A 12,500-nucleotide genomic window follows, 5' to 3' on the forward strand; every position below is an offset into this window, starting at 1 on the left:
ACAACAGGTGTAACCAATAAACAGACAAGGAGGGGGAGGAAAGAATCAGTGGCAGCTAGTAGGCCGGTGACCACGACCGCCGAGCGCCACCCGAACGGGAAGGGGGGCCACCTTCGGTAGGAGTCGTGACAATCCCAAACCATCTCAATTGGGTTGAGGTTGAGTGATTGTGGAGGCCAGGTCATCAGATGCAGCACTCCATCACTCCCCTTCTTGGTCAAATAGCCCTTCCACAGCCTGGAGGTGTATTGGGTCATTGTCCTGTTGATAAACAAATGACAGTCCCACTAAGCCCAAACCAGATGGGATGGTGTATCGCTGCAGAATGCTGTGGTACCCATGCTGGTTACATGTGCCTTGAAATCTAAATACTGTACAGTGCCCTCCACTAATATTGGCACCCTTGGTAAATATGAGCAGAACAGGCTTTTAATTAAAGTAAAATAATTGAAAGAAAAAATAAATTCTAAATATAAAACAAATATTTTTCTCAAATATATGTGTGCCACAATTGTTGGCACCCCTTCCTTCAATTCTTTGTACAACCACTGTAAATCACAGTTCCTTCAATTCTTTGTACAACCACTGTAAATCACAGACAGTGTCACCAGCAAAGCACCTTCACACCATAACACCTCCTCCTCCATGCTTTACGGTGGGAAATACACATGCAGAGATCATCCGTTCACCCACACCATAACACCTCCTCCTCCATGCTTTACAGTGGGAAATACACTTGCAGAGATCATCCGTTCACCCACACCATAACACCTCCTCCTCCATGCTTTACGGTGGGAAATACACATGCAGAGATCATCCGTTCACCCACACCATAACACCTCCTCCTCCATGCTTTACGGTGGGAAATACACATGCAGAGATCATCCGTTCACCCTCACCGCGTCTCACAAAGACACAGCGGTTGGAACCAAAAATCTCCTATTTGGACTCCAGACCAAAGGATATATTTCCACCGGTCTAATGTCCATTACTCGTGTTTCTTGGCCCAAGCAAGTCTCTTCTTCTTATTTGTGTCTTTTAGTTGTAGTTTCTTTGCAGCAATTCGACCATGAAGGCCTGATTCACACAGTCTCCTCTGAACAGTTGATGTTGAGATGTGTCTGTTACTTGAACTTAGTGAAGCATTTATTTGGGCTGCAATTTCTGTGGCTGGTAACTCTAATGAACGTATCCTCTGCAGCAGAGGTCACTCTGGGTCTTCCTTTCCTGTGGCTGTCCTCATGAGAGCCAGTTTCATGAGAGCCAGTTTCATGGGAGCCAGTTTCATGAGAGCCAGTTTCATCAGAGCCAGTTTCATGAGAGCCAGTTTCATCAGAGCCAGTTTCATGAGAGCCAGTTTCATCAGAGCCAGTTTCATCAGAGCCAGTTTCATGAGAGCCAGTTTCATCACAGCACTTGATGGTTTTTGCGACTGCAGTTGAAGAAACTTTCAAAGTTCTGGAAATGTTCCGTATTGACTGACGTTCATGTCTTAAAGTAATGATGAACTGTCGTTTCTCTTTGCTTATTTGAGCTGTTCTTGCCAAAGTATGGACTTGGTCTTTTACCAAATAGGACTATCTTCTGTATACCCCCCCTTACCTTGTCACAACACAACTGATTGGCAAAAACGCATTAAGAAGGAAATAAATTTGACAAATTAACTTTTAAAAAGGCACACCTGTTAATAGAAATGCATTCCAGGTGACTGGTTGAGAGAATGCCAAGAGTGTGCAAAGCTGTCATCAAGGTAAAGGATGGCTATTTGAAGGATCTCAAATATTAAATATATTTTGATAGGTTTAACACTTTTTTGGTTACTACATGATTCCATATGTGTTATTTCTTAGTTTTGATGTCTTCACTAATATTCTACAATGTAGAAAATAGTAAAAATAAAGAAAACCCCTTGAATGAGTAGGTGTTCTAAAACTTGACCGGTAATGTACATTTTAGCATACAATTCTGATATGAAAAGATAAATTAACATTCACACACGCATGATCTGCACACAGCTCCCTGAGACACACTCCGAGCCACACCTCCCTGAGACACACTCCGAGCCACACCTCCCTGAGACACACTCCGAGCCACACCTCCCTGAGACACACTCCGAGCCACACCTCCCTCCCTGAGACACCTCCCTGAGACACTCCGAGCCACACCTCCCTGAGACACACTCCGAGCCACACCTCCCTGAGACACCCTCCCTGAGAGCCACACCTCCCTGAGACACTCCGAGCCACACCTCCCTGAGAGCCGAGCCACCTCCCTGAGACACACTCCGAGCCACACCTCCCTGAGACACACTCCGAGCCACACCTCCCTGAGACACACTCCGAGCCACACCTCCCTGAGACACGAGCCACACCTCCCTGAGCCGAGCCACACCTCCCTGAGACACACTCCGAGCCACACCTCCCTGAGACACACTCCGAGCCACACCTCCCTGAGACACTCCGAGCCACACCTCCCTGAGCCTGAGCCACACCTCCCTGAGACACACTCCGAGCCACACCTCCCTGAGACACACTCCGAGCCACACCTCCCTGAGATGCACTCCGAGCCACACCTCCCTGAGAGACACCCTCCGAGCCACACACTCCACACCTCCCTGAGCCACACCTCCCTGAGATGCACTCCGAGCCACACCTCCCTGAGACACACTCCGAGCCCACCTCCCACCTCCCTCCGAGCCACACCTCCCTGAGATGCACTCCGAGCCACACCTCCCTGACAGCCACACCTCCCGAGCCACACCTCCCTGAGACACACTCCGAGCCACACCTCCCTGAGAGCCACACCTCCCTGAGCCACACCTCCCTGAGAACACTCCGAGCCACACCTCCCTGAGACACCTGAGCCACACCTCCCTGAGACACCCCCTGAGACACACTCCGAGCCACACCTCCCTGAGACACACCTCCGAGCCACACCTCCCTGAGACACACTCCGAGCCACACCTCCCTGAGACACACTCCGAGCCACACCTCCCTGAGACACACTCCGAGCCACACCTCCCTGAGACACTCCGAGCCACACCTCCCTGAGAGCCACAGCCACACCTCCCTGAGACACCCTCCGAGCCACACCTCCCTGAGACACACTCCGAGCCACACCTCCCTGAGACACACTCCGAGCCACACCTCCCTGAGACACTCCGAGCCACACCTCCCTGAGACACACTCCGAGCCACACCTCCCTGAGACACACACGAGCCACACCTCCCTGAGAGCACCGAGCCACACCTCCCTGAGACACACTCCGAGCCACACCTCCCTGAGACACCCTCCGAGCCACACCTCACACCTCCCTGAGCCACACCTCCCTGAGACACACTCCGAGCCACACCTCCCTGAGACACACTCCGAGCCACACCTCCCTGAGACACCTGAGCCACACCTCCCTGAGACACACTCTGAGCCACACCTCCCTGAGAGCCACACCTCCCTGAGACACACTCCGAGCCACACCTCCCTGAGACAGCCACACCTCCCTGAGAGCCAGCCACACCTCCCTGAGACACACTCCGAGCCACACCTCCCTGAGACACACTCCGAGCCACACCTCCCTGAGACACACTCCCTGAGAGCCACACCTCCCTGAGATGCACTCCGAGCCACACCTCCCTGACACAAGCACCTCCCTGAGAGCCAGCCACCTCCCTGAGACACGCTCCGAGCCACACCTCCCTGAGACACACTCCGAGCCACACCTCCCTGAGACACGAGCCACACCTCCCTGAGACCACTCCGAGCCACACCTCCTGAGACACACTCCAAGCCACACCTCCCTAAGACACACTCCAAGCCCTGAGACACACTCCGAGCCACACCTCCCTGAGACACACTCCGAGCCACACCTCCCTGAGACAGCCACTCCGAGCCACACCTCCCTGAGACACACACCTCCCGAGCCACACCTCCCTGAGACACACTCCGAGCCACACCTCCCTGAGAGCCACACCTCCCGAGCCACACCTCCCTGAGACACACTCCGAGCCACACCTCCCTGAGACACACTCCGAGCCACACCTCTCTGAGACACACTCCGAGCCACACCTCCCTGAGACACACTCCAAGCCACACCTCCCTGAGACACACTCCAAGCCACACCTCCCTGAGACGCACTCCAAGCCACACCACCCTGAGACACACTCCGAGCCACACCTCCCTGAGACACACTCCAAGCCACACCTCCCTGAGACACACTCCAAGCCACACCTCCCTGAGACGCACTCCAAGCCACACCACCCTGAGACACACTCCGAGCCACACCTCCCTGAGATGCACTCTGAGCCACACCTCCCTGAGATGCATTCCGAGACACTGGGGTGACAATGAGGGCCAGAGAGCGAGTGGCGCAACAGAGCCTGTCTGCTGTGCCAATCTGTCCCTCTATTGTGCTGCCAGGTGAAAGGGTCCTAATGGACACACACAAACTCTATCACATACACTGACAGACTTCGCAAGCCATCAGATCTCATGCTGGGCACTGTCACGTGTGTACGTGTGTACGTGTGTACGTGTGTGTGTGTATGTGTGTGTGTGTATGTGTGTGTGTGTGTACAGCCTTGTGAGGAGACAGAGTTCTGTATAGCCCCTCCATCTGTCAACACAGACAGACATCAAGTGTGTGTGTGTATATTAGAGGACAGTGGTCATGATAGTGAATCGATGTACACCAAAGTGGAAAATGGCTTGGTGTTATTTGGAGCGCAACGCCTGTCATTATCCAGTTTAAACTGAGCACTGGCTGGCTGACTGACTGGCTGGGTGACTGGCTGGCTGACTGACTGGCTGGCTGGGTAGCTGGCTGGTTGACTGTCTGACTGACTGGCTGGGTGACTGACTGGCTGGGTGACTGAGTGGCAGGTTGACTGACTGGCTGGCTGGCTGGGTGACTGACTGTCTTTGTGTCAGCAGTGGCTTCTTCCGTGGTGTCCCCCCATGAACACCATTGTTGTTTAGTGTTTTACGTATCGTAGACTCGTCAGAGATGTTAGCATGTTCCTGACATTTCTGGAAGTCTTTAGCTGACACTCTAGGATTCTTCTTAACCTCATTGAGCATTCTGCACTGTGCTCTTGCAGTCATCTTTGCAGGATGGCCACTCTTAGGGAGAGTAGCAACAGTGCTGAACTTTCTCCATTTATAGACATTTTGTCTTACCCTGGACTGATGAACATCAAGGCTTTTAGAGATGCGTTTGTAACCCTTTTCAGCTTTATGCAAGTCAACAATTCTTAATCTTAGGTCTTCTGAGATCTCTTTTGTCCGAGGCATGGTTCACATCAGCCAATGCTTCTTGTGAATAGCAAACTTAAACTTTGTGAGTGCTTTTTATAGGGCAGGGCAGCTCTAAACGGATGAATCAGGACAGTGGATCTCTCTACTAGTATGTTGTGGCTGTTGTAAACGGATGAATCAGGACAGTGGATCTCTCTACTAGTATGTTGTGGCTGTTGTAAACGGATGAATCAGGACAGTGGATCTCTCTACTAGTATGTTGTGGCTGTTGTAAACGGATGAATCAGGACAGTGGATCTCTCTACTAGTATGTTGTGGCTGTTGTAAACGGATGAATCAGGACAGTGGATCTCTCTAGTATGTTGTGGCTGTTGTAAACGGATGAATCAGGACAGTGGATCTCTCTACTAGTATGTTGTGGCTGTTGTAAACGGATGAATCAGGACAGTGGATCTCTCTACTAGTATGTTGTGGCTGTTGTAAACGGATGAATCAGGACAGTGGATCTCTCTACTAGTATGTTGTGGCTGTTGTAAACGGATGAATCAGGACAGTGGATCTCTCTACTAGTATGTTGTTGCTGTTGTAAACGGATGAATCAGGACAGTGGATCTCTCTACTAGTATGTTGTGGCTGTTGTAAACGGATGAATCAGGACAGTGGATCTCTCTACTAGTATGTTGTGGCTGTTGTAAACGGATGAATCAGGACAGTGGATCTCTCTACTAGTATGTTGTGGCTGTTGTAAACGGATGAATCAGGACAGTGGATCTCTCTACTAGTATGTTGTTGCTGTTGTAAACGGATGAATCAGGACAGTGGATCTCTCTACTAGTATGTTGTTGCTGTTGTAAACGGATGAATCAGGACAGTGGATCTCTCTACTAGTATGTTGTTGCTGTTGTAAATGGATGAATCAGGACAGTGGATCTCTCTACTAGTATGTTGTGGCTGTTGTAAACGGATGAATCAGGACAGTGGATCTCTCTACTAGTATGTTGTTGCTGTTGTAAATGGATGAATCAGGACAGTGGATCTCTCTACTAGTATGTTGTGGCTGTTGTAAATGGATGAATCAGGACAGTGGATCTCTCTACTAGTATGTTGTTGCTGTTGTAAACGGATGAATCAGGACAGTGGATCTCTCTACTAGTATGTTGTGGCTGTTGTAAACGGATGAATCAGGACAGTGGATCTCTCTACTAGTATGTTGTGGCTGTTGTAAACGGATGAATCAGGACAGTGGATCTCTCTACTAGTATGTTGTGGCTGTTGTAAACGGATTACATTAGCTTTAGTCACAGTGTTCCGAACATAGTTATACTCATGTAGTTCTGGAATACACTCTGTACGTTGTATTGTAGTGTAATATTGAACCTAGGACAGTAATGCTCTCAGCTTTGATTCTAACAAAACCCTTTTCTGTAGGTTAGATTCTTTAGAAAGACGAGAGGGGAGAGAGTGGCGGAGAGGATTTTTATGTTAAATGACAAGTGATGTGAGACAGGAAAGGGGTCTTTGTGTTCTAGTTTATATACTGTAGCACTCAGAGTTTGTGGACATGAATGTTTGGGAATGTTTTCAATGTCTCCCAATGCAGACAATGTTTGTGACATAAAGAGTTGAATACCTCTCCAAGGCCAGACGTATTCTCTCTGTCTCACTGTGGAAGAGAAGGGGTGGAGAGGGGGCAGAGGGGATGAAAAACACAGAGAGGTAAGTAGGGACAAGCGTATTTTAGAACTCCACTAAACAGCACTTTCCCTGCTTCAATCTTTCCCTCTTCAGTGTTCCTCAGTGCTCCTCTCATTCCCTCATCTCACCCTGTTTCTTTCCCTTTCTTTTATTCTATCCTTTTTTACTAGAGGACTGTGTCTTCTCTCTGTTCTTCCCTTCTCTCTGGAGAGGACTGTGTCTTCTCTCTGTTCTTCCCTTCTCTCTGGAGAGGACTGTGTTTTCCCTCTGTTCTTCCCTTCTCTCTGAGACAATGTTTGTGACATGGAGAGGAAAGTGTTTTTCCCTCTCCAAGGCCAGACTGTTCTTCTCCTTCTCTCTGGAGAGGACTGTGTTTTCCCTCTGTGGAGACTGTTTTTCCCTCTGTTCTTCCCTTCTCTCTGGAGAGGACTGTGTTTTCTCTCTGTTTTTAGAACTCTCTCTGGAGAGGACTGTGTTTTCCCTCTGTTCTTCCCTTCTCTCTGGAGAGGACTGTGTGCTTCCTCTCATTCCTTCATCTGGAGAGGACTGTGTTTTCCTCTGTTCTTCTTTTCCTGTGTTTTTCTATTCTTCCCTTTTTTCTGGAGAGGACTGTGTTTTCCCTCTGTTCTCCCTTCTCTCTGGAGAGGACTGTGTTTTCCTCTGTTCTTCCCTCTGGAGAGGACTGTTCTTCCTCTGTCTTCTCTCTGTTCTTCCCTTCTCTCTGGAGAGGACTGTGTTTTCCCTCTGTTCTTCCCTTTCTCTGGAGAGGACTGTGTTTTCCTCTGTTCTCTCTCTCTCTGGAGAGGACTGTTCTTCCTCTGTTCTTCCCTTCTCTCTGGAGAGGACTGTGTCTTTCCTCTGTTCTTCCCTTCCTCTCTGGAGAGGACTGTGTTCTTCCCTTCTTCTTCTCTCTGTTCTTCCCTTCTCTCTGGAGAGGACTGTTTTCCTCTGTTCTTTCTCTCTGTTCTTCCCTTCTCTCTGGAGAGGACTCTGTTCTTCCCTTCTCTCTGGAGAGGACTGTGTTTTCCCTCTGTTCTTCCCTTCTCTCTGGAGAGGACTGTGTCTTTTCTCTGTTCTTCCTTCTCTCTGGAGAGGACTGTTCTTCCCTTCTCTCTGTTCTTCCCTGTTTCTCTCTGGAGAGGACTGTGTTTTCTCTCTGTTCTTCCCTTCTCTCTGGAGAGGACTGTGTCTTCTCTCTGTTCTTCCCTTCTCTCTGGAGAGGACTGTTTTCTCTCTGTTCTTCCCTTCTCTCTCTGTTCTTCTTCCTTCTCTCTGGAGAGGACTGTGTCTTCTCTCTGTTCTTCCCTTCTCTCTGGAGAGTGACTGTGTTTTCCCTCTGTTCTTCCCTTCTCTCTGGAGAGGACTGTGTTTTCCCTCTGTTCTTCCCTTCTCTCTGGAGAGGACTGTGTTTTCCTCTGTTCTTCCCTTCTCTGGAGAGGACTGTGTTTTTCTCTCTGTTCTTCCCTTCTCTCTGGAGAGGACTGTGTTCTTCCTCTGTTCTTCCCTTCTCTTGTTTTCTCTGTTCTTCCCTTCTCTCTGGAGAGGACTGTGTTTTCCTCTGTTCTTCCCTTCTCTCTTCTCTCTGTTCTTCCCTTCTCCTGTTTTTCTCTGGAGAGGACTGTGTTTTCTCCTCTGTTCTTCCTGTTCTTCTCTCTGGAGAGGACTGTGTCTTTCTCTGTTCTTCCCTTCTCTCTGGAGAGGACTGTGTCTTCTCTCTGTTCTTCCCTTCTCTCTGTTCTTCCCTTCTCTCTGGAGAGGACTGTGTTTTCCCTCTGTTCTTCCCTTCTCTCTGGAGAGGACTGTGTTTTCCCTCTGTTCTTCCCTTCTCTCTGGAGAGGACTGTGTTTTCTCTCTGTTCTTCCCTTCTCTCTGGAGAGGACTGTGTTTTCCCTCTGTTCTTCCCTTCTCTCTGGAGAGGACTGTGTTTTCTCTCTGTTCTTCCCTTCTCTCTGGAGAGGACTGTGTTTTCTCTCTGTTCTTCCCTTCTCTCTGGAGAGGACTGTGTTTTCCCTCTGTTCTTCCCTTCTCTCTGAGAGGAGGACTCTGTTCTTCTTCTCTCTCTGTTCTTCCCTTTCTCTCTGTTCTGTCCCTTCTCTCTGGACTGTGTCTTTCTGTTCTCTGGAGAGGACTGTGTCTTCTGTGTCTTCTCTCTGTTCTTCCCTTCTCTCTGGAGAGGACTGTGTTTTTCCTCTGTTCTTCCCTTCTCTCTGGAGAGGACTGTGTCTTCTCTCTGTTCTTGTTCTGTTCTTCCTTGTTCTTCTCTGGAGAGGACTGTGTCTTCTCTCTGTTCTTCCCTTCTCTCTGGAGAGGACTGTGTTTTCCTCTGTTCTTCCCTTCTCTCTGGAGAGGACTGTGTCTTCTCTCTGTTCTTCCCTTCTCTCTGGAGAGGACTGTGTCTTCTCTCTGTTCTTCCCTTCTCTCTGGAGAGGACTGTGTCTTCTCTCTGTTCTTCCCTTCTCTCTGGAGAGGACTGTGTTTTCCCTCTGTTCTTCCCTTCTCTCTGGAGAGGACTGTGTCTTCTCTCTGTTCTTCCCTTCTCTCTGGAGAGGACTGTGTTTTCCCTCTGTTCTTCCCTTCTCTAGAGTAGATCATTGATTGCTGTTAGGCAGATAGAGCAGATCATTTATTGCTGTTAGGCTGATAGAGCAGATCATTGATTGCTGTTAGGCAGATAGAGCAGATCATTGTTTGCTGTTAGGCATATAGAGCAGATCATTGATTGCTGTTAGGCAGATAGAGCAGATAATTTGAGCTTAATAGAGGGAATGAGCTTTCTCTGACCCAGTCTGTCCCATACTACTGTTACCCTCTCTAACCCTCAACCTCTGGTTAAAGCTTCCCCCATAGGGCCTCATGTGTGCGTTTGCACATGCGTGCATATAAAGAAGGCATGAAATATCCTGCTGTTTTGCAGAGATTTATAAGTGAAGTTACACAGGGTGCCTGTATTTGATCTGCAGTATTACCGCGAATTTTCCAATTTGGTTAGCCTCAACTCACACACACACACACACATACATTTTTTCAATTATCTACACAAAATACTCTGTAATGTTAAAGTGGAAGAAAAATTCTATAATTTCAAAAACATTTATGAAAAATAAAACACTAATATACGGTATCTTGATTAAATAAGTATTCAACCCCCTGAGTCAATACGTGTTAGAATAACCTTTGGCAGCGATTACAGATGTGAGTAATTCTGTGTCTCTAAGAGCTTTGCACGCCTGGATTGTACAGTATTTGCCCATTATAATTGTTTTAACTCTTCAAGCTCTGTCAAGTTGGTTGTTGATCATTGCTAGACAGCCATTTTCATGTCTTGCCATAGATTTAAGCCGATTTAAGTCCAAACTGTAACTAGGCCACTCAGGAACATTCAGTGTCTTCTTGGAAAGAAACTCCAGTGTATTTTTGTCCTTGTGTTTTAGGTTATTGTCCTGCTGAAAGGTGCAGTCTGTCTGTTGGAAAGCAGACCGAGCCAGGTTTTCCTCTAGGATTTTGTCTGTGCTTAGCCCTATTCCGTTTCTTTTTATCCCCCCAAAGAACTACCTAGTCCTTGCCGGTGATGAGGATATTCATAACATGATGCAGCCACCACTATGCTTGAAAATATGAAGAGTGGTACTCAGCAGAGGTGGGACCAAGTCTTTATTTTACAAGTCACAAGTAAGTCACAAGTAAGTCCCAAGTCAAGACCCAAGTCAAGACCGACAAGTCTCAAGTCAAGTCTCAAATTAAGTCTTAAGTCTCAAGTGTCAAGTCAGTCCCAAATCAAGTCCTAAGTCAAGTCTCAAGTTATAAGGGCACAAGGCGAGACCCAGATGCAGACACGGGAGGCAGATTGTTTGAGTCTTTGATGTGTATTAATAATCCAAAAGGGGTAGGCAAGAGAATGGTTGTGGACAGGCAAAAGGTCAAAACCAGTTCAGAGACCAGGAGGTACAGAGTGGCAGACAGGTTCGAGGTCAGGGCAGGCAGAATGGTCAGGCAGGTGGGTACAGAGTCCAGAAAACAGGCAAGGGTCAAAACCAGTTCAGAGTCCAGGAGGTACAGAGTGGCAGAGAGGCTCGAGGTCAGGGCAGGCAGAATGGTCAGGCAGGCTGGTACAGAGTCCAGAAAACAGGCAAGGGTCAAAACCGGGAGGACTACCAAAAGAGAATAGAAAAGGCAGCACAGGAAAAAACACGCTGGTTGACTTGGAACATGCAAGACAGACAGAAAACACAGGTTTAAATACCCAGGGGACAATGGGGAAGATTATTGGAGGACCACAAAAAGCCGATACCGATTAATCGGACAATTTATTTATTTATTTTTGTAATAATGACAATTACAACAATACTGAATGAACACTTATTTTAACTTAATATAATACATCAATAAAATCAATTTAGCCTCAAATAAATAATGAACATATTCAATTTGGTTTAAATAATGAAAAAACAATGTGTTGGAGAAGAAAGTAAAAGTGCAATATGTGCCATGTAAGAAAGCTAACGTTTAAGTTCCTTGCTCAGAACATGAAAGCTGGTGGTTCCTGGTGGTCTTCAATATTCCCAGGTAAGAAGTTTTAGGTTGTAGTTATTATGGGAATTATAGGACTATTTCTCTCTATACCATTTGTATTTCATTAACCTTTGACTATTGGATGTTCTAATGGGCACTTTAGTATTGCCAGTGTAACAGTATAGCTTCTGTCCCTCTCCTCGCTTTTACCTGGGCTCGAACCAGGAACACAATGACAACAGCCACCCCCGAAGCAGTGTTACCCTTGCAGAGCAAGGGAAACAACCACTCCAAGTCTCAGAGCGAGTGACGTTTGAAACGCTATTAGCGCGCACCCCGCTAACTAGCTAGCCATTTCACATCGGTTACACCAGCCTAATCTCGGGAGTTGATAGGCTTGATGTCATAAACAGCTGCTGGCAAACGCACGAAAGTGCTGTTTGAATGAATGCTTACGAGCCTGCTGCTGCCTACCATCGCTCAGTCAGACTGCTCTTTCAAATCATAGACTTAATTATAACATGATAACACACAGAAATACGAGCCTTAGGTCATTAATATGGTTGAATTCGGAAACTATCATCTCGAAAACAAGACGTTTATTCTTTCAGTGAAATACGGAACGTTCCGGATTTTATCTAAGTCTAAGTCTGCTCAACATACCCCATACCCTGTCCTGCTGCTCAATTTACCCCATACCCTGTCCTGCTGCTCAACTTACACCATACCCTGTCCTGCTGCTCAACTTACCCTATACCCTGTCCTGCTGCTCAACATACCCTGTCCTGCTGCTCAACTTACCCCATACCCTGTCCTGCTGCTCAACTTACCCTATACCCTGTCCTGCTGCTCAACATACCCTGTCCTGCTGCTCAACATACCCTGTCCCTGCTGCTCAACCCTGTCCTTACCCCATACCCTGTCCTGCTGCTCAACCCCATACCCTGTCCTGCTGCTCAATTTACCCCATACCCTGTCCTGCTGCTCAACTTACCCCATACCCTGTCCCTGCTCGCTCATACTCCTGCTGCCCTATACCCTGTCCTG

General features: G+C 48.0%; 1 protein-coding gene across 1 annotated transcript in view; it reads left to right on the forward strand.

Annotated features, from left to right (window-relative positions):
- The window catches only part of LOC121845073 (metallophosphoesterase MPPED2), a 124,821-nt gene that overhangs the window by 32,150 nt on the left and 80,171 nt on the right, over positions 1-12,500 (forward strand). The gene's annotated exons all lie outside the window — the stretch shown is intronic.

Source organism: Oncorhynchus tshawytscha, unplaced genomic scaffold (genome assembly GCF_018296145.1).
Source record: "Oncorhynchus tshawytscha isolate Ot180627B unplaced genomic scaffold, Otsh_v2.0 Un_contig_1344_pilon_pilon, whole genome shotgun sequence".
Classification (NCBI taxonomy): Eukaryota; Metazoa; Chordata; class Actinopteri; order Salmoniformes; family Salmonidae; genus Oncorhynchus; species Oncorhynchus tshawytscha.